Here is a 24,478-nt window from a genome sequence, read left to right on the forward strand (position 1 = left end):
CTCCCCTCCCCATGCCCTGAATAAACTCTATTCTACACTATACCATCGTGTGGCTGATCTCTCAGGGGAAGGGATGCCGAGTCACCCCCTTCCCCACATACCTGACTACACCTCCATCAAAACATATCCCACCCCACCCCACCCCCGCTTTCATCTTTTTATAAGACACAAAAGCTCGCAGACATGGACAGGGTCTTACATGCTCACTAAGTGTCCCAGAAGATGTTGGAAGAAGTCACAGACTTAGGTCGCTAGAAAAATAAACATAACAAAGCAACCCAGGAGACAGTGCCTATGGGTGTGACACTGGGGCAGCCATCTTGGCACGGCAGGCACCTGTTAGCAGTTGGCTGAATGGTCAGAAGTTAAACCATCTCGAAATCCAAGTAAGAAACTCCTGTCGTTGGGGCCAGACGGATGGTTCTGCTTCAAAGGTGCACTTCCTGCCTTTGCAGAATCAGGTTCCATTTCCAGCACCACAGGGCAGCTCACAACTGCCTCAAACTCCAGCTCCAGGGGATCCATACCTGTGCTGGCTGGTTGTGTGTGTCAGCTTGACACAAGCTGGAGTTATCACCGAGAAAGCCTCCCTTGAGGAAATGCCTCCATGAGCTCAGCTGTAAGGCCTTTTCTCAACTAGTGATCAAGGGGGAGGACCCAGCCGATTGTGGGTAGTCATGGCTGGTGGTCCTGGTTCTATAAGAGAGCAAGCTGAGCAAGCCAGGGAGAGCAAGCCAGTAAGAAACACCCCTCCACGGCCTCTGCATCAGCTCCTGCCTCCTGACCTGTGTGAGTTCCAGTCCTGACTTCCTTTGGTGATGAACAGCAATGTGGAAGTGTAAGCTGAATAAACCCTTTCCTCCCCAACTTGCTTCTTGGTCATGATGTTTGTGCAAGAATAGATACCCTGACTAAGACACATACCCTCCTCTGGCCTCTGTGTACTCCTGCATGCATATGGTATACATAAACTCACACAGGAAATACACACAAGATAAGTAAATCTTTTTAGAAAGAAACCCCTATTATTATAAATGTAACCCCTATTATTATAAATTAAACACCCCATTATGACAGTTTCCAGGAGGTAAAAGACAAATTAAGCCTCTTAATTGACTTTTAAAATTACATTTTTATTTATTTATTGTATTGCTGATGGCAAAGAAAACCTGTGCCTTACATTGTGGGGGTCAGGAAAAAACACGAGGGAATCGACTCTCTCCTATTATGTAGGGTCAGGGGATCAAATTCGGGACGTCAGGCTTAGCAGAAAGTGAATTTACCCCGTGAGCCGTCTCACCAGCAGAAGCCTTAATTTGAGCAGAAACTCACCTAATGGCGTGCGGTTGCTATGCACTGTTCATAGAACTCCCGTGAAAGCAGAAAACACACTAAGAATGTGCCCATTATAGTACCAGGGGCCTGACATCAGACGCTCCGTTGGTCCTCTGTGCGGAAAATGGCACTAACGAGACAGTAATTGGTGGAAGTTATGTGTTCAGTCCCCCACTGGGTTAATTGCTTTTGTTTTCAAGGTTATACCGTGCACTTTCCCCGATTTAAACAACCCCAAGAAGGGCCAGTGGGAACTGTGATCTCTCTCTGATACTGGGAAGCGAAGCAAACGACTGCTCCTACAGTTGTGGCTGGTAAAAGCATTGTTAAATGAGCCACGGCCGGTCATCAAGAGCGCAGAGGACACTGCCAGTTGCTAGCGATGGGAAATGCCAAGTGTCCTGTCAGCCAGGGCGACCAACCGTTTGACTTTTGATAGGAGATTTTAAATACGTGGACCTTGTAACGTAACTCTCAATGGTTTACAGAACGCTGTAGTTGATGACGGATCTAAGTTGTCAAATGTGATGGGATTTAGAACCAGCACGAAAAGGAATCCCTGGGCTCATCTGTAAGGGGTTATCTAGATTAGGCCTACTGACACGGGAAGCCTGGAACAAACCAAATGTGGACAGAGCCCTACACAGCTGAGAGGGCAAGCTGAGCACAGCACCCACCACTTTCTGCCTCCTGACTGGATGCCACGCAGCCAGCCCCCTCCTGCTCCTGTCCGCCTGCCTCCCCTCCGTAAACAAACTCTTTCTCCCTTAAGTCGATTTTGCCGGATATTTTGCTACAGGGACGAGACAAGTCTCTACTGTGCTGTGTCTTTTAAATTTTTCTGAGTCATCGCTAAGCGTTAAAATACTTCCCCGCAGGAGCTCGCAGGAGCTCACGGAGGAGAGACACACGCTAATGATCTCGTTGGCGTGACCTTGATAGTCAAACCGTTCTGCAGTTAGGTCTTTGCTGAAGCACTTGTTATAATAACATTCACAGAGCCTGGCAGTTTCCTTGTGAGTAAAAATGAGTGTAACTATTGTGTGAGTATTTGTTTGTGTTTCCACCCATGGCTCATTACTCGGTAATTCTCCGACTCATCAGCTCTAGAGACAATAAAACACCTAAGGCGCAGTCAGAGGAGGAAGGACCCCAGCCAGTTCTAGGATAAGCAGGGCCCTTTTTCTATCAACAAACCTTAGTGATCTAAAGCCCTTCTGGAAAGGGCGTTAAATCTACCCACCCGGGACAGGTCAGCCAGATGGTGCAGTGGTAAAAGGCACTGGCTTCGAAGCCTGATGCCCAGAGTTAAATCCCCAGCACCCAGTGGTGGAGGGAGAGAACTGACTCCTGCAGGATATCCTTTTATCTCTATCTGTGTGCCAACTTCACTGTCAACCTGACTGCATTTAGAATCGACCAGGAGATCTACCTCTCTAAGAGCAATCCCAGAGATGTTCGCACATAGTGCGGAAGGCCCATCTTGAAGTAGGCAGCACCACCCTATGGGTCATCGACCACAGGGTCACAGATAGAATAAGAAGGGAGCAAAAAGAATGTGCTGAACACTGTATTCCTCTTTCTCAGCTGCCTGGGTATAGATGAAAAGCAGTCTGGCACCTTGCTCTCTTGTGGCTAGGCCGTCCTGCCATGATGCGGACTCCATCCTCAAAACCACAAGTCAAGATGAAGACTCCTACTTCAAGCTGCTATTGTAGGGAACTTTGTTATAGCAAGAAATGTAACTAAAAGGGTGGGGAGATAGCAAGAGCAGAGAGAGCTTTAATGAGTGGAGCTGTGTATCGGCTTACAGATCCGCACCACCGGGGCTGGCAAGACGTCCCAGCAAGTGGAGCTCTTGCTTCGAAAACCTGGCAGTCTGAGCTCAGCCCCAGAACCCACACACACCACACAGACTTGTGTTTCCAGGCTGCGGTGCACACAGCGGACTGACCACTCCTCTGTCGGACAGCTGGAGAGCAAGGAGAAAGCTTACTCGCGTAGTATGAGTATTTTTTTATGGAAAATTATTTAATACTCATGTTCTGGTACTTGAATCTCTGAACAAGGAATGCACCGCTTTGTGGGTATGTGTGGAGCCTGACACAGAAAGCTGCCACACCGGGGCTGAGGAGGGCTGTGGAAACTCGCACCATTTCCGGATAACGTACACTATAAGGTCTTCAGTCCCGTGCGATCTCAGTTCCCAGAAGCAGCAACAAAAGAAGCCCTTGGAAATCTGGGAAGAAAAACAATGTCATTCAAAAGAAAAGTCTGACCCTAAGACTGGAAAATGTCCGTAGTAATCAGAAAGTTCTCTTCCTGCTTTTCCACTTCCCTGTCCTGGTAACCACAACACCACAAGCATCAAGGCTTCAAGCTTCCTCGGAGAGGTCAGTGTGCATATTTCCTTTGGAAAAATTATAAATGCCACAGTCTCCCTGGTTTCAGGGTCTCTCAGCCCTCCTGCCTCTCTTCTACCAGATACTGGGCAGACACCTCCCCTGCAGGCCCCTAGAGCAGAAAATTAACCATCTTGCTGCCTTTGGGTTCACAGTCATGTTCCGAATAAATCAGATCGATCTGAGAGGAGAATTTAAAGGTGTATTGCCATACAATAAAATAATAAAACATATTAAATTTCAATTATATATTATATAAATAAATATGTCTTTATACTTTATTTATATTATTATATAAGTATAACATATTATAATAAATGGTATATAATATGAATAGATTATATTATATAAATAAAACATATTATTTAAAATTTAAAAAAATGAAATATTAAATGGAAGGTGCATTACCCTGCAGCTTCTACATCAGAAACGAGGAAGAACTTTGACCTTTTCACGATTAGCTGCCTGTCACTTACCTTCTTTTCAGACAGGCAGATCACGTGAACTTGGCGTGTTTTTAACTAATTAGTTTAATTGAATTGAACCACACTGACAGGAACAAATGCTTAAGGGGTTGTTTGTTTGTTCGTTTGTTTACAAGTACAGTCAGCACTTCAGGGGATCTGGGGTGACTGGTGTTGCCTGCATGCTTATGGATGGTTAAGCTTGAAGTTTATTGGAATCCCCGAGGGGTTGATTTCAAGTTCTTTTAAAGTGACCAAACTGTGTGGGTGCCCAACTCCTTTCTGTACAGTGCCCTACGGTCGGCATGTATCTTCCTTTGTCCTCGAATTCTTACTCTCTAGGTCACTTACAACACCTAATACACTTGCAAACCCTGCTCAACGCAAACACTTCGTACAGTTTCTTCTGTAGGGTTTACGTTGTATTCGATGTGTGTGTGTGTATCTGCATGTTGTTGAACCAACCGACAGGGAGGTCTGATACAATCGTGGTTCTATATGTGAACTACAATCTATTTTTATTTCTCTTTAATAATACATGCCTTCTGGTCACTTTCCCCTCAAGCAAGCAGGGCCGACTCATTAGCCTGGCTCCTCCTCTCCAGGTTTATTCCTGGAGACTTATATAGGTTACATGTTTTTACGACATGTTCATGAAACTGTGTCTTCTGTATTTTTGTAAGGGTTTTTCTAAAGAACCGTGTGAGTGACATCATGAGTATACCTCACACCATGGAGAGCTTCTGGTACTGAAGAGTGGGCCAGAGGCAGGGAGGATGGGAGCTGACGTCAGAAAGGGAGGCGGGACAAGGCATGTAGCTTCTCGGAGGATTTTGCTCCATTCTCTGTGCTATGCCGGTTATGAGCTGGGGAGTCCATGAAGTGGATCTCCATCTGCTTGTGGCTGCTCTTAAGTCTTTTGTTCCAAATTAGATATTTTAAGACTTCTCGGTGTCTTTGATGTTTAACCTTCAGGTTGATTTTGCAAAAGCCTTTCCAAAAAATTAGAATCAAAGGAATTTTTTTTATTCGTGAAACAGCCTGTGTAGTCCGGGCTCCCTCAAACTCAAGATCCCTTTGCTTCCACCTCCCCACATGAGACCTGAGGACAACCTTAGGCTGCTCTGGGTGACCCTCTGCACAAAGGCTTTCACACATTATTCCTTGGGAAGCCTCCACGCATGGGCTGCGGTGCATTGCCTTAATACGCCTTCCAACAGTACCCTGTCGAAGAGATGGCGGCATTTATCAGAGTCTTAACCGAGGACACACGTCTCCGTGGATCTCTTTCAAGTCTGGCACCTCTTCGAATCACAGTTGATAAGTACCTTCATTTTAATAGTTGATGCTATTGATCCATTCCTCACCCATTTCTCATTTTACTTGCCCAGTCATCTACTAAGGAGTTTTGTCAAAAACCTTTATTCCATATATTTTTTTTAAAAACTCAGTACCAAAATGTTCAGCGCTGCTGGAGATGCAGCCCACTGCCAGGATGCCTACCTACAATGGAGGGGGGAGGGAGAGGGAGGGGGAGGGAGGAGAGAATGGGGGTGGAGGGGAACAGGGAAGGGTGGGGGAGGGGAGAGGAGAAAGGGGGAGGGAAGAGGAGGGGGAAGAAGGAGGGGGAGGGGGAGTGGAGGGGGACAGGAAGGGGGTGGGGAAGGGGATAGAAGGTAGAGGGAGGGGGAGGGCTAGGAGAGGGGGAGGGGAGGTCCTGAGCTCAGTCCCCAGTGCTGCAAACATGACGACGCTGTCCAATGGCTTTTTATTTAAAAATGATTCATCATCATAAACCTGAAGGATGTGGCCCAATGGCAACGAACATACTTGTCTAGCATGTGCAAGACCCTGGACTTAATCCCCAGACATGTGGAAAAACCTTAATTAAGGAGAAATAATTCCAACATGCAGGAAATAGAGGTAGGAAGGATCAAGAAGACCAGCATGGGCTTCACAAGATCCTGCCTCAAACAAACAAACAAAAGCAGATGGGACCTGTATCTCAGCTGTATCACCTGGTTAGCAGGCACCAGGGGCTGCATCCCATCCCAGCCCTGGCTCTTTGAGGATAAATAAGGAAAAAACCACTGACCGGGAGCAGAGGGTAGCTCGCAATGCCCGTTATAAGTTACGATGCTCATGGCTCAGAGGATGACAGGTCATTAGTCTGCTGTAATCTAGGCTTATGGAAGGGTAATTTGTAGTGAGTAATGTCTCTGGAAGAGGTTGGCTATTAGTGAGAACCTCCAGGGCTTTGCAGTTTGAGAGGAGAAAAGACGTTCTATGGGTAATTGCGTGCCGTTTTCAGTGGCCGCAGAAATACTAGTAACTACGTATCTTTAATGACAATATTAGCAAAAATCTGGCAGGGTACTTAGCCCTCTTTAGTGCACGTAATAAACTCCAAACCGACAAGGATAAGATTCAGTCTTTAAATATCAAGATCAACTTCCTCCTACTGCATCTCAGGTCCGACCTAGAAGTGTAAATTCAGACTATGCCAGGAAGAGAAGATTCCCAGACCCGGGTGATTTCTCAATGCTGTGCCTGCTGGGAGACAGCTTCTGTCTGCGTTGTGCAGCCAAAATAGAAGATGTCCTGAGGTGACAAGGTCCAACACGTGATCTCTTCCAACTTAACCCCAAACTAAGCCCAGTAGTCTGCTGATTGTAAGTGAATGCCTGCACTCAGTTTCCCACCGAGGCTCTGGTATATAAGCCAAGGAAAGAGACAGACAGGAAGGAATTAATTACAGTAAATCAAATATAGTTCATTAAAAGTTCTGTTACTGTACATCTTACAGCTTTAGCCACTGACAAAGCATTCTTTCCCTCGTGCAGCGGTAAGTTTAGCGAGCTTCTAACCCAGCTTCACCTCTGTCTTCGTGGGGGATTCTTCCCGAGGGCTTGCTTACAGTCTCAGAGGGTGAGTCCATGACACCATGGTAGGGGACATGGCAGCAGGCGGGCAGGCAGTAGAGCAGTGGCTGATAGCTTATAACAATAATCACAGGGCAGAGAGAGACACACACTGGGAACAGAACCTCAAAGCCCACCCCCAGTGACACCTCCTCCAACAAGGCCACACCTCCTAATCCTTCACAAACTGTTCCACTGACTGGGGACAGGAATTCAAACATATGAAGGGGGTGGAAGTGGATGGGGTGGGTGGGGGTGGGTGGGGGTGGGGTAAGTGGGGGTGGGTGGAGGTGGGTGGGGGTGGGTGGGGGTGGGTGGAGGTGGGTGGGGGTGGGTGGGGGTGGGTGGAGGTGGGTGGGGGTGGGTGGAGGTGGGTGGGGGTGGGTGGGGGTGGATGGGGTGGGTGGGGGTGGGGTGGGTGGGGTGGGTGGGGTGGGTGGGGTGGGTGGGGGTGTCATTCTCCCCCAATTACCACAATTCTCAGAAAAATACAAGATCAAGAACAGGGATGGCTTCCTGAAGGATACAGAGATTTGACAACATTCAATTAAGCTTTCAATGCTTATTTATTTGTGGCCTAGCCATCACCCTGATTTTGCAATTTCAAGATGTAGGATTGTCTTACTTGGACATGTCTGAAATCAAAGACTCTCTCCAGTTGCCATCTACAAGGTTTCCAGCTTAGATACAGGAGGAATGGATACCCCAGCCACCGAGAATCTCGTGGAAAGGAGTGAGACTTCACCAACGGTTTTGCTTTGTTTCTGAGACGAGCCCTCACTATGTATCCATGGTTCTAGAATTCCCTGTGTGGATCAATCTTGACCAGAACTGAAGGCAACCTTCCAGACTCTGCATCCAGGGTCCTGGGGTCACAAGTGTGTGTTACAAACACTCTCTTGCACAGTCAACGACAGTGCATGAGAGTGCACAGGACATGTAACGTTAGGTACTTGGTCATACACTAAGAAAAGTAACTAATGTTAACTTGTGTTGCAATGAAACACACAATGAGAGTCAACTATAAACATTCCTACAGACATTAAAATACACACCAATAAACAGAAACTTGTGATGCTTAATATCAACCTTTCTACTCTTCAAAAAGGTTGCCAATGCTCTAAATGGATAATAATAAAAAAAAAACAATGTTAACTTCAAAGGTTACAACAATTTACAATTTAGGTTTCATACTCCCAGCTGTAGACCCAGGTCCTCTGCAAGAGCAGCAAACACACTTAACCACTGAGCCATTTCTCCAGCCCAGCATCATGGTTGTCAAGAGCAACAGACTATTAAAGATACAGAAACGTTAGGAGAATTAGCTCTCTATATAAAAATCGAGAGGACAGCTTTACGCTTAAAGACGTTTCTATCTTATAATACCGTAATTTTTAAGACTTAACTTTTACTTGTTTAGAATTGCTTTATGTATACCAGTATTTAGCCTGTGTGTGTGTGTGTGTGTGTGTGTGTGTGTGTGTGTGTGTGTGTATGACACATCCCTAATATCCAGAGGTCAGAGGGGCATTGGATCATGTTGCCGGATATTCTATCACACTGTGACCCAGAGATTGTGTTATTTGCTGAGAAAACCTGTTTCTAGTTGTGGCGTGGCGTGGCTTAGCGTGCACCTTTAATCCCTCTGACTGGTATACAGATATGCCACTGGTATGCACCTTTAATCCCAAACAATGAAGGAAAAGTTAGTTTGTAGAAGGAAGCACTCATGTTTGAAAGTGACATCTAATTGAGTGGCAGACGAAGTTATGAATCAGAGAAAGGTCTGACAGAAAAGGATCTGCCCAACTCTTATGAGAAGAGAGAGGAAAGGGAAGCTACTTAAGGGAGCAGCGAGAGTCACAGAGACAGGTTGAAGAGAGAACAAGCTAGACGCAGATGAAGACAGAATGAGCCAGGAATGAGAAGGAGCCACAAGATCAGAACAGATCGCCAAAGTTAGTAGGAGGCCAAGCAGAGCAACTCAGTAAGAAACTAAGAGAAGCCAGATTGACTCAGTCAGCGTGGAGAGGAGTTTGAGTCAGAACAGAGAGGAGGTGAACCAGGCAGGCAGAGCTCAGAACTAGGAAGGGCAGCGAGCGAGTCTCAGAGGCTGAAAAGATTCTAGGCCTAGATTAGGTTATACGGAGGCTAGAAGCTTCCAGGACGAGGCCTCGGTTAGCAGACTGAGGCAGTGAGCCTTCCGAGAAGACGATTATCAGGCAGATAAAAGTTACTTTTACAGGATCCTCTGCAATGGAGTTAGAGACGTTGTGAACCACCGTGTGGGTCCTAGGAACTGAACCCACATCTTCTGCAGCAGCAACAAGTGTTCTCAATCACTGAGCCACCTCTCCAGGTCCTTACTTTTACTATTTTTAAGCGTGTGTGTGTGTGTGTGTGTGTGTGTGTGTGTGTGTGTAAAGACATGAGTTCAGGAGTCCTCAGAGTCCAGAGATATTAGACTCCCCTGAAGTTGGAGTAACAGATAGTTATGAGCCACCCCACATGGGTATTGGTGACTAAACTTAGGTCCTCTGGAAAAGAAGCGAGAGCACTTAACCACTGAGCCATCCCCTTAGCCCTGATAATAGCATTTTAATTCTAAAACCTGTTTTCTTCCATTCTCTATGCAATAAAGATCGGTCGCACCCATACCGCACACCAGGGCCCGTACTGTTCCTGGCAGACCTTGTGTTAATGCCCCAGGATGAGCTGACACGATGCAGGAAACCACTTACAAACAGATCTTTTTTCTAATCCAGAAATCTGAGCAGTAAAGGGGTGCCTTCATCTATCCCATTGCCCAAGAACCCTGGACTCTTGGGGCCAGTGCTTGGAGATGGCTTCAGGGCATGCCTTTGGAATGAGATACAAATAAATATAAGGGCTTTCTGGAAAAACGCCCCGAGGGAGCGAATAGCAATCAATATATCGAGCCCTCTTGCTCTCATCTCCTTCCACCCATTATAAAGTGATGCTTCAGCTCCTGTTTCCGTCTGTGGAGCCTCTCCAGTAAACGAGGTGTTTGTGCCCAGGGCAGAGCCTTCCTGATCTGATACGCACTTCCATTGTCCGTACTGGGAGTCCATTCTGCCTGGGTGCTTTACCTCAAAGATGAGGACCAGGGTGCTGACCAATTTAAATTTTGAGGCGGCCCATCAGACATAGTTGCAACAAGAGACGACATATGTCTTCCTCAATTTTCACATGCAAGGAAGAGGTCAAAATGCCATCTCTGCATAAACTGGTTTATCTGTAAAAGCTCGGTTAATACTGTCCAAGACAGGTGAGAATGATTGAGGAGGTTGTATGTTACGGAAACTCGCATGGCTTCGGGCCCCACAGGTACCGTGGTTAGAGTCTGTGATGGTTTGTATATGTTCGGCCCAGGGAGTGGCACTATTAGGAGGTGTGGTCCTGTTGCAGTGGGTGTGTCACTGCGGGTGTGGGCTTTTAGACCCTCATCCTAGCTGCCTGGAAGCCAGTGTTCTGCTAGCAGCCTTCAGATGAAGATGTAGAACTCTCAGCTCCTCCTGCACCATGCCTGCCTGAATGCTGCCATGCTCCCACCTTGATGATAATGGACTGAACCTCTGAACCTGTAAGCCAGCCCCAATGAAATGTTGTCCTTATAAGAGTTGCCTTGGTCATGGTGTCTGTTCCCAGCAGGAAAACCCTAACTAAGACAAGAGTCCACCCTGTTTTCTGGGCCTGCCCTCTTGCAGATTCTCTGAAAGCCTCACAGAGAGAACATCTTCTGGTGACTGGGTGTAGCGCAGACAAAGGTCCCTCTAAGCACCAGAGCTGATGGCCGTCCAACTCCACGCTTCAGCCGTCATCCACTCCAGGGAGCGTTCTCTGCCAACGAAGCATGGTTTCTCAGAATATCAACTTTCCCAAGTGACCATTTCCAGGTGACCTTATTTCAAAAGCCATCAAAATAAAAGCACTATATACAAGTGCTTGATATACAAGATAAGAGTCTACTTCTCAGTTTTTACTCATAGATGTAATTCCTCAGATAAGAGTCTGTGAAATATGATTGTACTATCTAAGGAGGAAAATACCAACGGCCTTTAACGAAGATTCAAGAAATGGGTGTAGATTTAAATCCTATCTCAGAAACTTTTCTCAACTCACGTGAACTATCTTATAGAACTCAACTGGTTGTCCAGAACTTATATAATTTTATAATTAATAGCACTTAAAAAGTTATGTGTGCCTTTTACTTTGGGACCCAAACTCACTGGGATTTGGGACACAGATTCTTTTTCTCCTGTTCAAAGGAGAATCTGACATTTAACTGAAGTTTTTCAAAAGCCTTCTGCAATTCATGGAGGAGCCTGCATTGATGTTCTGATCACAGCAACACAGCTACTATTCTGTCCCCAAAGCCTATAAGGTTCCCACTCACACTCACATACTCACTTATACACTCACACACTCACACTCTCACTCAGACACCCACTCACTCACACATACACTCACATACATAGTCATACATTCTCACACTAACTCACACAGTCACCCACCACCCACCCACCCGCCCACTCACTCCCTCAGACACACACACTCAATGCTGGGGGCTCGAGTCATTTTGTGTTGCTGTAAAAACAAACCCAAACAAAGCAACACGAGGGAGAAACCGTCATGGCTTGGAGTTCTTGAGGGTCAGGCTGCGTCCTGACAAGGAAGGCCTGACGGCAAGAATCTGCAAGACGGCAAGCCTGGGGTGGCCAGTCATATTGTGTTCTTCAGTTATAAAGCAGAGAGAACAGGATGTGTGTGGGCCAGGCTATAAGATCTCAAGGCCCGCCCCCAGGGGCACACTTCCTCCAATGAGATTTCACCTCTTAAAGGCTCCACGATCTTCCTAAACAGTGCCTCCCACTGGGGACACATGAGCCCAGGGGTACATTTCACCTTCAAATCACAGCACTGAGTGCCTAGTATTCTGTGAGGAGCCACGGTATCTGGAAAAAGTACTGTGAACCCAAACATATGTATAGATGTCCACGATGACAGTAGAATAAAGATTTTCAACCCAATCTTTTAGATGTACTTATTCCTGGTTAGTTACAAACCTCTAACAAATATATATGAGATACAAGATTAAAATGACACCAAGAGAAAGAAATGGTAGCTTAAGAAGTAATACTAAGCAGGCATCAGACGAGTACACCAGAAAAGATAATAGTGGTTATCAAATATGTCTTTATAAAGTAAAAGCAATCACAGCTCACATATGAACATGTTAGCATTCCACATCACGGGCAATGCCATCACACCCTTGCTTATGGGGAGGACGGAGATACTCTTAGCTTACATGCTTCGGGAAACTAAAACACGAAAAGAGGAGAGGACAGGGATGTCTCCCGGTTGGTAGAGTGCTTGTCCTCATCACCACAGAAAGTAGGTGAAGCTAGGCTGTGGTTGTGCATGCTTTAATCCCAGTACTCAGGAGGCAGAGGCAGGCAGAGCTCTGTGAGTTCAAAGCCAACGTGCATGATATAGCAAGTTCGAGACCAGCTGGAGCAGCAAACTGAGACTCTGTCTTGCGGTAAAATAAAGGGAGCAGAGTTAGTGGCACCCGTCTGTAAGCTTAGCGTTTGGAGGTGGGGGCAGGAAGCTAGGGTTTCGAGGTCAGCCAGCCTAGGCTGGGTGAGACCATCTAGAAAAACAAAGTAATGGAAGAGAGGAAGGAAGGAAGGAAGGAGGGAGGGAGGGAGAGAGGGAAGGAGGGAGGGAGGGAGAGAGGGAAGGAGGGAGGGAGGAAAGGAGAGAAAGAAATAAAGAAAGAAAGAAAGAAGAGAAGAGAAGAGAAGAGAAGAGAAGAGAAGAGAAGAGAAGAGAAGAGAAACAAAGAAACAAGCTAAAACTATGGAGTCGGTTTTGAGTTTCCTATGACTCCCAGCCTGAGTGTGCCCTGCCCTGGAGTGTGACTGACAAACCCAATGTCACACCATTGAAGAAAACTGATTTCCCCTTCCCGTAAGTCACCAGGTGCAAATAGCTCTTTGGCGAGGGGTGCAAGTTGGTGCCCACTCCCCTCTGCCAGCGTCCTTTTCCCGTGTCACATCTGTGCATCGTGCTGGGTGCTTCTCACAACATCTCCAACTACTCGAAATCCAAAAGCATCTTTGACGCCACCGTTGTAACTGTGGGCCACATAATCCACGGCTATAAGGTAGAACGCGTAAATGATAAATGTGTGGGAAAGACAGAGGTTCAGGAGATGGTTCAAGGTAAGTGCCTGCTATGAAAGCATGAGGACCTGCATGAAGATCCTTAGAACTTACATTTCAAAAAAAAAAAAAAATTAACTAAAAAACGGGCACAGCAAATGCGCCTGTAATCCTGGCACTGCTGAGGTGGAGACAGAAGGAGCCTGGCGTTTGCTGTCCAGCTAGTCTGGTCAAGTCAGTAAGCTGCCAGGTTCAGTTAGAGACCCTGCCTCGAAGAGTAAGAAGGAAAAAATGGAGGAAGACAACGAATGTTAGCAACTGAGATGGGCTAGAAGCTAGGCCTCATCTGTCTACGGCGCGCGGAGCTGTGCAAGCCAAGAGATTCCTGGAAGAATTGAGAAGTGCTCCAGTGAGCGCACAAACGACGAGGCAAACAGGCTCACACAGAGAACAGCGGTCCTTCCAGGTCAAGCCACCCACGCCACTCACTCCCTTCAACCAAAACCTAAGCAGATCAGGACCCTTGCTCTTCAGCTCGTAGAAAAATGAGAGGCAAGGAAAGGTACTGGAAGGTGGTTCCTAAACAGCGTGGTACCACGGGCTGGAGGTGTGGCCTAAAAGTGGGCAGCTTCGCACTGTGGGCCAGGGGTGTGGCCTAAACGTGGGCCACGTCATACCACCGGCAGGCAAGGATCTGACCTGAGCATAACATCTCCTGCTTCCTGACTGCAGATGTAATGGGTCCTCCTCCCTCCAGCTTGTGGTGCCAGGATTCCTTATATAATTGTGGATTATATCCTTAGGCTATGAGCCTGAGTAAACCCTCGCCTTTAAGCTGAGCCTGTCATGGTGTTTTATTTTGGAACAGGAAAGGTAGAAAGGAATCTGGAAATTCCTCACAGGCACAAGCAGAGACTTGTCCCTTCAGTGACTCTAGATACTGTCAAGTTGACCGTCGATAATAACCAACATTCAATCTGGGTTTTAAAGCTGGGGGGTGGGGGTGGGGGTGGGGAGACGGATTGGTGTACACAGCAAACAGACAATTCACTACTTTCTCGCGTACACCTGAAATAGTTATACAAACCGAACAAGCAACCAGGAATCCATCGACCATTTCCAAATAATCTGTCATTTAGACCAAAATATTCTGTCCTTTAGGCAACATAATTAGAAAGGACTAAAGCATGTGAAAAAATGTCCCCCGGAAGGCTAGAAATATATTTCTAAATAATTCAAAAGTGCAGAAATCGAGAAGGACATTATAAATATTCAGAATTAAAAGAAACAAAAGCATGGTGTAAAACTCGTGGGAATTTTAAAAAGGGAGCCGCAGAGGAAGTCATAACTCTATAATGTTATTGAGAGCCCACCCCCACAGTGACACACTTCCTCCAACAAGGCCATACCTTCTAACAGTGCCGCTCCCTGGGCCAAGCATATGCAAACCATCACACATGGATATTAAGGGGTCAGTGTCCTCCTAACTTGTCTGTAGACTCAATTCAGTCTTGATCTAAGCCCCTCTCATGCTCTCTACTAAACAGACTTACATTCCTGGGTTCTAGAATCCATCCAGATTCTCTCTCCATTTTAACGTTCTTAACCCCGATCGCACCCATAAAGCCCTTGTGATTTAATGCACTTCACAGTGAAATAGCCGGTTTTATGAAGTCCATTGTTTTGGGCTTACCAAGGATATGTTGAAGATCTTTAATATTTAAAATGCTTTCTTCTTTATTTTAGTGAATTAATACCTGTTTAAAATGGCATGTACATGAACAGACCTAACACTCAAAGAGATCATATATATATACATATATATGAAGCCTGAAGCCATGTTGATATGTTGATGTCTGTGCTGGTACCAGGGGCTATGTTGATGTGAGTGAACTGTTCAGACATCTGAATCCACATTGATGTTCATGGCCTGTGCTGCCCACAAAGGCCATCAGGGTGTCTATGGTCCATGCTGCAGCCGTGGTCTTGGCTGCTGTTGGGGACTTTGTTGAGATCCTCCAATTGTGCTGTCGTTGGCGTCTGTGTGGATGCCCTTGGGTCATGCTGCAGCTGGGTGTCCTGGAAGTCTCTGTAGCCCAGGCTGGCTTTGAACTTACAGAAATCGGCCTGCCTCTGCCTCCCTAGTGCTGGAGCCAAAGGTGTGCGCCACCACTTTCTGGACAGCTTTATATTTTAAAACTAATTTTGAAATGTAGGTTTGGTTGGAAAGGATGTGGCAGGGTGTACTGGTTGGTTTTGTGTGATACAAGCTGGAGTTATCACAGAGAAAGGAGCCTCCCTAGAGGAAATGCCTCCATGAGACCCAGCTGTAAGGCACTTTCTCAATTAGTGATCAAGTGGGGAGGACCCAGCCCATTGTGGGTGGTGCTGTCCCTGGACTGGTGGTCTTGGATTCTATAAGAAAGCAAACTGAACAAGCCAGGGGAAGCAAGCCAGTAAGCAGCACCCTCCATGGCTTCTGCATCCACTCCTGCCTCCAAGTTCCTACCCTATGTGAGTCCCAGTCCTGACTTCCTCTGGTGATGACCAGCAATGTGGAAGTGTGAGCTGAATAAACCCTTTCCTCCCCAGCTTGCTTCTCAGTCATGATGTTTGTGCAGGAATAGAAACCCTGACTAAGACAGGGGGGAAGCCTTGTACACTGTTGGTAAGAATGTAAATTAATTCAGCTACTACTGGAAAAAGTTTTTTCAAAAAAATTAAAAATAGTAACTGCCATATGATCCAGCAATCATTGGGAATATGCCAACTTTGGTCAACCCACGCTGATTTATCTGCGGGACCTGGCATTTGAAGACTTTGAAAGAAGGGGGTGGGGGTACAGTCTAATGCTGTAGACAATCTTACTTCAGTTTCAGTGTACTTTGACACATGAATGTAACAAAGAAAGCAATGACCCAAGGGAGGTTGCTAGAGTTCAGAAAAACCTGTAACTAAATGTCAGAAAGGGCGTACTAAGCAGGAGCAGAGCAGCCCTTCCCCGGCACTTTCTCAGGACCGACCAATTTAAACACAATTGCCTGGCACGCGCTGTAGGTTTTATCTGAGCAAGCGCAAAAGCAAGGCAGAGGCCATCTGCAGATTCCAGATTGAGGGCATGCGGAGGACAGCGCTCAGCATAGCCTGTCACCAGATCGGGCTCTGTATCTACTTTCTGACATCCAACAGGAATAAACCTCGCGGAGTGGTGGTGGTGCACACCTTTAAGCCCCGCACTTGGAAGGCAGAGGCAGGTGAATCTCTGAGTTGGAGGCCAGCCTTGTCCACAGAGTGAGTTCCAGGACTGTTATAAAAAAAAAAAAAAAAAAAATCCGTTTTCTTCTTTCAGCTCCTGCTCCCAGACTAGCTTGTAACTTACTTAATTCACTTAAACGATGCTATGTCTACCACTTTGTTAGTTACCTCTCTTCAGTCACGGTCTGCTTTTTTCTTCACATTGCTCTACTCTCTCTTCACTCTATCCCGAGTTCAGCCATTCGCTGAACCTCCATCGAGTCCCTGGGCGACTCTCTTATACTCTATTTCCCACAATCCTCTCTCTTCCTGCCAGTGTCCCACCTCCTATCTCCTCCCTCCGCCCATTGGCCATGTGCTTTTTTATTGACAGGTGATGCTTACAAGAAATTCTCTATACAGGACAGCTTAGGCTACACAAAGAAACCCTGTCTGGAAAAACCAAAACAACCCCCCCAAAAAAGTCTTATAAATTGAATGTAAATGTTTATTGTCATAGGAGGCACAAAATCACATCCTAGAACAATCCAGGGAGCAAAAGGCACTTAGAATCCAGGGAGTAAAAGGTCCTCCACTTGTTTTCTTGAAGCCTCTCTCAGTTCCCTAAGGTATTGTTCACCATGCGTCATTCTTTTACTGTGTTCCGACGAGTATACGACATGTTGAAGAGACGGTTCAAACTCCCATGTTTAATCTAGTATTAGTCACCACAGCCAACCAAGATAGGGAGTCACCCAGAGTGTCCATTAGCAGGTGGGCGAACGAATAAAGGAAGGGTTGTCTATTCACACATAGTCTTACATTATCCAGTCTTGAAAAAACAATACCCTGTCATTCGTGACAAGGTGAACGAACCTGGAAGACACTGTTTTAGTGAAATAAGCTAGGCCTGGGGTCAAGCAGCCATATGTAAAAACTGGAACGTCTAAGACAATGTATTTACAAGGTGCTGGTCACTGAGCACAAAATTTCAGGTTCATGGAATAAATTCAAGAGTACAATGTGGGCTGGAGAGATGGCTCAGCAGTTAAGAGCACTGACTGCTCTTCCAGAGTTCCGGAGTTCAATTCCCAGCAACCACATGGTGGCTCACAACCGTCTGTAATGGGATCTGATGTCCTCTTCTGGTGTGTCTGAAGACAGCGACAGTGTACCTATATATAATAAATAAAGTATACCTATATATAATAAATAAATCTTTTTTTAAAAAAGTACAATGTAGTGAGCACATTTTAGTAGTTTTCCTCTAAATTGCTCATCGTGTGTGTGTGTGTAGGTGTGTGTGTGTGTAGGTATGTGTGTGTAGGTGTGTTGTAGGTGTGTGTAGCTGTGTGTGTAGGGGTGTGTGTGTAGGTGCGAGTGTATGTAGGTGTGTGTGTAGGTGTGTGTGGGAGTGTGTAGGTATGTGTGTGTACGTGTGTGTGTGTAGATGTAGGTGTGAGTGTATGTAGGTGTGTGTAGGTATAGGTGTGTGTATAGGTGTAGGTGTATGTAGGTGTAGGTGTGTGTGTGTAGGTGTGTGTGTGGGGTGTGTGTGTGTAGGTGTGTATGTAGGTGTAGGTGTATGTAGGTGTAGGTGTGTGTGTGTGTAGGTGTGTGTGGGGGGTATGTGTGTGTAGGTGTGTGTGTAGGTGTGTGTGTGTGTGTGTGTGTGTAGGTGTGTGTGTGTGTGTGTAGGCAGTTATGCACAGGCACAGCATGTTGGGTGTTCAGAGGAGAACACTGTGTGTCTTACTTTACCTCCCTCCACCTTATTTACCTGACAGTGGTTCTCTCACTAAACCTGAAGGTAAACATCTCAGCTAGGTTGGCTGGCCAGCCAGCAACTTCCCAGGATCCACCTCTCCAACCCTTACCCTAATGCTAGGCTCGCTGGCATGTTTGGCCAAGCCTATGTTTATGCTGGCGATAAGGGTTCAAACTCAGGTCTCCAAGCTTGGGCAGTAAGCACTCTAACCATTGAGTCATTTCCCTGACCATTTGTTCAGAGGTTTTTAAGTGGCCTCACAAACAAACTAAACAAAACAAAACAACAAAAAGGAGAGCGCACTGCTGGTTTACAGGACACGGTGGATTGAACTCAGAGCTCCATGTGAGTTCAATATGAGGAGCCACGCTCCTCAAGCACTCTGCTGGCTGCCCAACATCCCCAGATTGGACTATGATTGTTTAAAGTGATACTTACCTACCACTAAAGCAAACATGCATTCGAAAAATTCTCTACAAGAGGCAATTAACGTGTTAACCAGCTATTTAAGTCAATTTAGCCATTAAGTAACATTCATGTCTAAGCATGGTGTCATGGAGTATTTATATTAACTCCTTTTCAAAAAATTAGTATAACTTTAACACATCCATTAAATACATATGTAATACACAGGTCTCAATGTCTCGGGTTGAACTCATTAGGATAGCATCTTTCTGGTTGTTCTCACCATTTTCTTCAGCCCAACTTTATCATTCAATTTAGAGCCTAAGAGATGGTTTTAATAAATCTCTTGAGATAGAGCACAAAGTGTCTTGTACACAATTTTATTCCAGTGAAAAAGTCCAGAACTTGGATCAGTAAAAATAGCCAGGTGCCACATAATATCCAGGCCACTGACAAAGCTCACAGATTCCGGTGGCCCCATAGGTTCTGATGGAGCCCCAGAATCCCTCCTGTAGTCATCCTAAGGTCATAGCACAAGAGTTGCTCAGGTAACCATGGCTATGATGATACAAGAGATCCACGGCCCTGGCTGCTGTGTGAAAACCATCCCACCCAACTACATGCAGTGCACGGTGATAAACGCCGCCTGTACTGGTTGTTTTCTTATCACCCTGAGAGAAAATCCAACAAAAACAACTCAGGTGACAGAGGGAAGTAAGGCTCTTTTGGCTCCATTGGTGGCTTGCTATGTGGATCTTTCCTCACAGATGAGAGTCTGGTTGGAATGGAGCTAGGCTATAACCCTCAAGCTACAACTCTACAGGCCTGCCTCTGCCAAGTCCTCAAGGTTCCGCCATCTCCCAGAACAATACCACCAGCTGAGGACCATGTGTTCAAACATGCACCTGTGGGAACCATGGCACCTTCAAACTGTAACAGCCATGTTACTGGTTTGAGGAATTAGTATACTGTTCCTTTAAAGGGTATTCTGTAATTGTTTGGCATTTACTGTGAAACAGTGTTGCATGGCGGGGCAGTGAGAGCCTTGAACATCAGTTACTGCATCCCTTGCTTGGCCTGTACCACAGGAGCTTGAATTTCCTGTGTGATTGCAGTGGGGAAAACGCATTCATGTGGGGCTGAGATGCACAAGCAGGAGGACTTGAGTTCAATCCCCCAAATTCACATTAAAAAAGTTGGGTACAGAGGCACATGCCTATAACCCCTACACTAGGAATGGGGGGACAGCAGGATCCCTAAGTAAGGCTTCCTGGCCAGTCGGCCAAATGGATAAGCTAATGAGAAACCCTGTCTTCACAGTAACCAAAGGAGAGTGCTTGGTGCCAGTCTTTTGTGTGTGGGAATTTGGGATGTTTAAATGTGATGAACTTTCAAGATGGCCCGAGAAAGCAAGTTGAACTGGAGGCACCTTAACTAGAACATCTAAAAAGAAAGAAGAGGGTCACTTGTCTATAATTCAATGGGAAGCCTAGATATGGCAAGAGTTAAAACAAAGTAGAGAAAGAAAAAAAAAGGAGACATTTATCACATACATGGCAAATTATATGTATACCGTCAAGAAAAAAAAAATAAACGACACCAAACAGAAACTTCCCTTTTTCACAGAAATTGCAAGCTATATTAAAAGATAGTTCTATCTGTACTCATTGGAACACAGTATCCACATCTTGACATAATTGTTAATTTCCAAACAGAAGAATCCATTTCCATGGAAAGGACATACATGGACTCGGACCGTCAAAGAGCAGCAGAGAGCTTGTTTGACTGAGCATTTAAATAATGTGCACAGAATCCTGGTTCAGTTCCCAGTGCCATCCAAAACCCTGCTTGGTAATGGAACTCTTTACTCTATTTACCCATTGTGTTTATAAGGTCTACATGATGGCTGAGAGGGTAAAAGTACCTGCCATGAAAATCTGATGGTCCAAGTCCAATCCTCAGAGCCTATGTAAAAGTGGAGAGAACTGACCCCATGAAATTGTCCTCTGACTTCCACATGCATGCTGTGGTACAGATTCACAGGCATCCCATGTACGTGGTAATATAAATAAAACACTAAAGATTACGTATATTTACATTCAAATGTATATATAATCCTATATTGTATTTCTGAAATTTTTATGTGTACACAAATTTTGTTTTTAAAAAAACCCCAGTACTACAACCCAATTCATGTTGAAGTCAGGAGTCGCAGGAGATGGCTATCAGATGGTCATGAGTTACAGAAGACAGGAAGTGGAGGTGGTGGGGCAGCAAGCTTAGCAAATCTAACAAAATGCTGTTACTGAAACATCACACGTTGGTGTTGGGGCAGTCATGAAGATGGAGATACCAAGAACTCCGTGAACAACTGGGTCTTGTGTTGCAAGAGCAAATCCTGGCATATGTGCACTTCGGTTGACCTAACATGCCAGTTAGAAGCAGACAGAAGACAGAGTAGCCTTTCTGGAAGGAGGCAGGTTTAGTTGGGGCTAACTATGCCGAGGTGTTCTGAGTGAAATGTGTGGGGGAGCTGAAGTGCTGGGGCGGAGGGGTTCAGGAAACTCTGGCTTTAACCACTGTGGAGTGAGAAACTGTCCCTGTAAAGTGGAGCTGCCGTCAAGATCATTCTGTACGTAGTTTTTATGAACGAGCAGGTATGTATGTTCACAGACAGGACACAAAAGAGGCACTCACTGACGCTGCTCACATTGCTCTTCCTTTGCCTAGGAAGGGCTCCCGGCTCCTATGAAGTTCCCAAGGGCTGCTGGTTACAAAAGCAGACGAATGGTGACGACTGTGAACAAGGAGTGGGCTCCAGTTGCACACACCTGGAATCCCAGCATCAGGCAGGAGGATTAGGAGTTTGAGGTCAAGCCTGGCTAAGTAGCAAGCTGAGGCCAGACTTGAACTATAAGGACCTTGTGACAAAACATGGGAAGGCTGAGGTGATGGTCCTGTAGGCATCTGCAAACATGAGGGCAGGAGTTGGGCTCTCCAGAACAGGCACCCAGGTGAGTGAGTGCAGCCAGACTGTGACAGGTGGTGGCTGGGGCTACACTGGCCAGGCAGGCAGCTCTGGAGCCAGTGAGAGACCAGGCCTCAATAACAAAGGTAAGGAACAGGGAGGTCACCAGCCGTGGACCTCAGACCTCCACACTCATTCACACACACATGAATTTACACACACGGCCAGGTCAAAAGTAAAATGGTGAACATACACACAAAAAAAAGAGTGAATTTGCTAAAGCTTTTTTCTCATAGCAGTTTTCTTGGGTTTTCTCTTGGAGAGGGGCTCCAGGAGAGTAGGGCACCCCTGAGCTGCAGACTACCCTTCAGGGGGTCCAGCCCCACTGTGCCCTGGTCCCTGGTGCTATAGTGAGGCATCTAGATACTAAGTGGTTGGGCCTTGATGCTGTTTTGGCTACAGTGCATTAGGGTCTTTCCCTGGGGTGTTGAGAGAACAGACAGTTCCAGCTGCCAGTGCCAGACAGCACCAAGAGCTCAGTGCATAGAGAACAATACAAAACGAAAAAACAAAACAAAACAAAAAACAAGCAAACGACAACAAACCCCAAAAACAAACAAACAAAACCCAGCCCATCTGTTATGTGAAGGAATGGAGGAAAAAGCATGAAGACAGGGACCCACTGTATTGGAATCCCAAAGAACTTTCCACACACCAAAAACATGCGGGAGATGAGATGGAAGCCAGGGCAGTCAACAGCACAAAGCTACAGCTGAAACCCTGAAGGTGCCGTGAGGGACTGGGAAGCTGGTTGGCAAGGAAGCCTGAGGCAGCACAGACAGGCGACGACGGTAATCCTGGGGACATGAGAAGCTCTTGGCTCTGGAATCAATGTAGAAGCATTTTTGCAGGGAGAAGCTAGAATTTTAGAATTTCATCATAATTAACAACCACTTGTTAATTCTCCCTTCCCAGCCAGGAATTTCAGCAGAAACCCCATCTAAAGGCAGAATCCTAACCCACCCCCACCCCACCAAACACACACACACACACACACACACACACACACACACACACACACACACACACACACACACACACTCAGACTATGACTTCAAGCAAGGCATCTCTGGGCACCTCTTGTATGGCTCCTTCCCAGAGTAGCAAGGTTTCTTCCCAACCTTTTGAGTCTCCAAAAATCCTTTCATGCTGTAAAGACAACAACTTCCTCTCAGAGAAGCCGGCCTCAGTAACTCCCTCTGACATTTCCCTGCTTTAGGAACTTGGGTATGCCTTTCTTCTGAACAAATGCTTCTTTTCTTAACCCTATTTAAAATGTCTTTAATGAAACCACTAACCCTGCTGACTAAACGGGCTAGTACTCATTCTTTTTAGGGTCCAAGCTCTGAGCTCCTATTGGCCTGAGTCAAAGTCTCTAAGTCTTCAGGCACTTCTCAGGCGAGAGGGTGGGAGCATGGAGCTGTCTCACCTCTGTCCACTAAGAAGTCTAGGACCTTAGAGGGCTTTTCCAGCAGTGCCCAGGGTCTGACAGACTGGCTAGGAGACACAGACCTAGTCGGTAAGGACATCCAAGTGAAGAGGAAGGGTCTTGCCCGCAGAGTCCTCCAAGGACCTCTGTCCCACAGCTCTTCCTTCCTTCCTTCCTTCCTTCACTGACCACCCAGGAAGCCCTGTCCCCGTCTAGGGTTACCTCACTATGACACGGAGGAGAACCTGAAGCACTAGGTGGTCCTGTGAGGAGCTGAGGGCAGACATGGGACTTAGGATGCACTGGGGAAGACAGAGAGCTTTTGTTACCTTAGAAACGCCTACTACAGCTCCCTCACATCTGTCAAGCCTGCCAGGGAGCAGCCCAAACCTGTTGGGACACAGCTGTGCCAACACAGGGGCACCTCTGCTGAAGTGAGAGAATGCCACAATCTGCACCACAAATATTAGTTTCCCCCAGGAAGGCAGAGTTGCCCCCCTCACCTAGAAGTGAAAGGTCATTTTCTCCATGGACCACAGAAATAAACAAACAAACTGGAAATCAAGCAAGGCAAAGGCGCCTGGCTTGTTCAGTATGATGACACTGTTCTTACTAAGCATGCCTTTAATGCCCTGAGTGACAGGGAAGAGTCGAAGCACAGAGTGTGAACCCAGAGCACATTATGACTGCAGGTATACAAAACGTCCAGAGTGAGAGGTCACAGCAATAGGAAGGTTAGTGTCAGCATAGACCTGGAAGGGTCTGAGGATGAAAGGTGGAACTGCTGCTAGGCACAGTGCTGTTCTGTGAGAAAGAGACAACACACAGCGGTGGCCATGCAGCTCTATGGCACACTGGTCAGCATGGATTGCACAAACGGGGCAAAGTCATGGCACGAGAATTCCATGTGAGCAAAGTGGTGATAGGTCAGAAAAGGGTTAAGCAAGCAGCTGATCAGCCGGCTCGGCTCGAATGTCCAGGCACTCAGGTTTCACAAATGCTTCAGTGGGCAGGCAGTGAACTGCAAGCCTGACACATGGAAGGACTCACATGTGTTTGCTCACAACCCACAAATATGCCTGCAACTTAAAGAGACATAAAGAGACACTCAACAGCAGGTGTTGAATACCTAACTGCCCAACACACACACACACACACACACACACACACACACACTGAAGACCGGGATCCACCACACTAGGTGCTCAGGGATGTTTACTGACTTCAGGAATGGTGGGAGTGGATGAAAGACAGTAATGACTCCAACACCCGCATCACATCACAGAGGCAAAGCATTACGAATG

At 46.4% G+C, this 24,478-nt stretch overlaps 1 long non-coding RNA gene across 1 annotated transcript; it reads right to left on the bottom strand.

Moving 5' to 3' along the window:
• Window positions 1-3,347: 3,347 nt before the first annotated feature.
• On the bottom strand, window positions 3,348-16,255 carry LOC134486862 (uncharacterized). Its single transcript, XR_010066309.1, has 2 exons — window positions 14,720-16,255; window positions 3,348-3,574 (listed from the first exon to the last, which is right to left on the bottom strand). It is a non-coding gene; the product is annotated as an uncharacterized LOC134486862 (long non-coding RNA).
• Window positions 16,256-24,478: the final 8,223 nt, after the last annotated feature.

Source organism: Rattus norvegicus, chromosome 4 (genome assembly GCF_036323735.1).
Source record: "Rattus norvegicus strain BN/NHsdMcwi chromosome 4, GRCr8, whole genome shotgun sequence".
In the NCBI taxonomy this organism is placed as follows: Eukaryota; Metazoa; Chordata; class Mammalia; order Rodentia; family Muridae; genus Rattus; species Rattus norvegicus.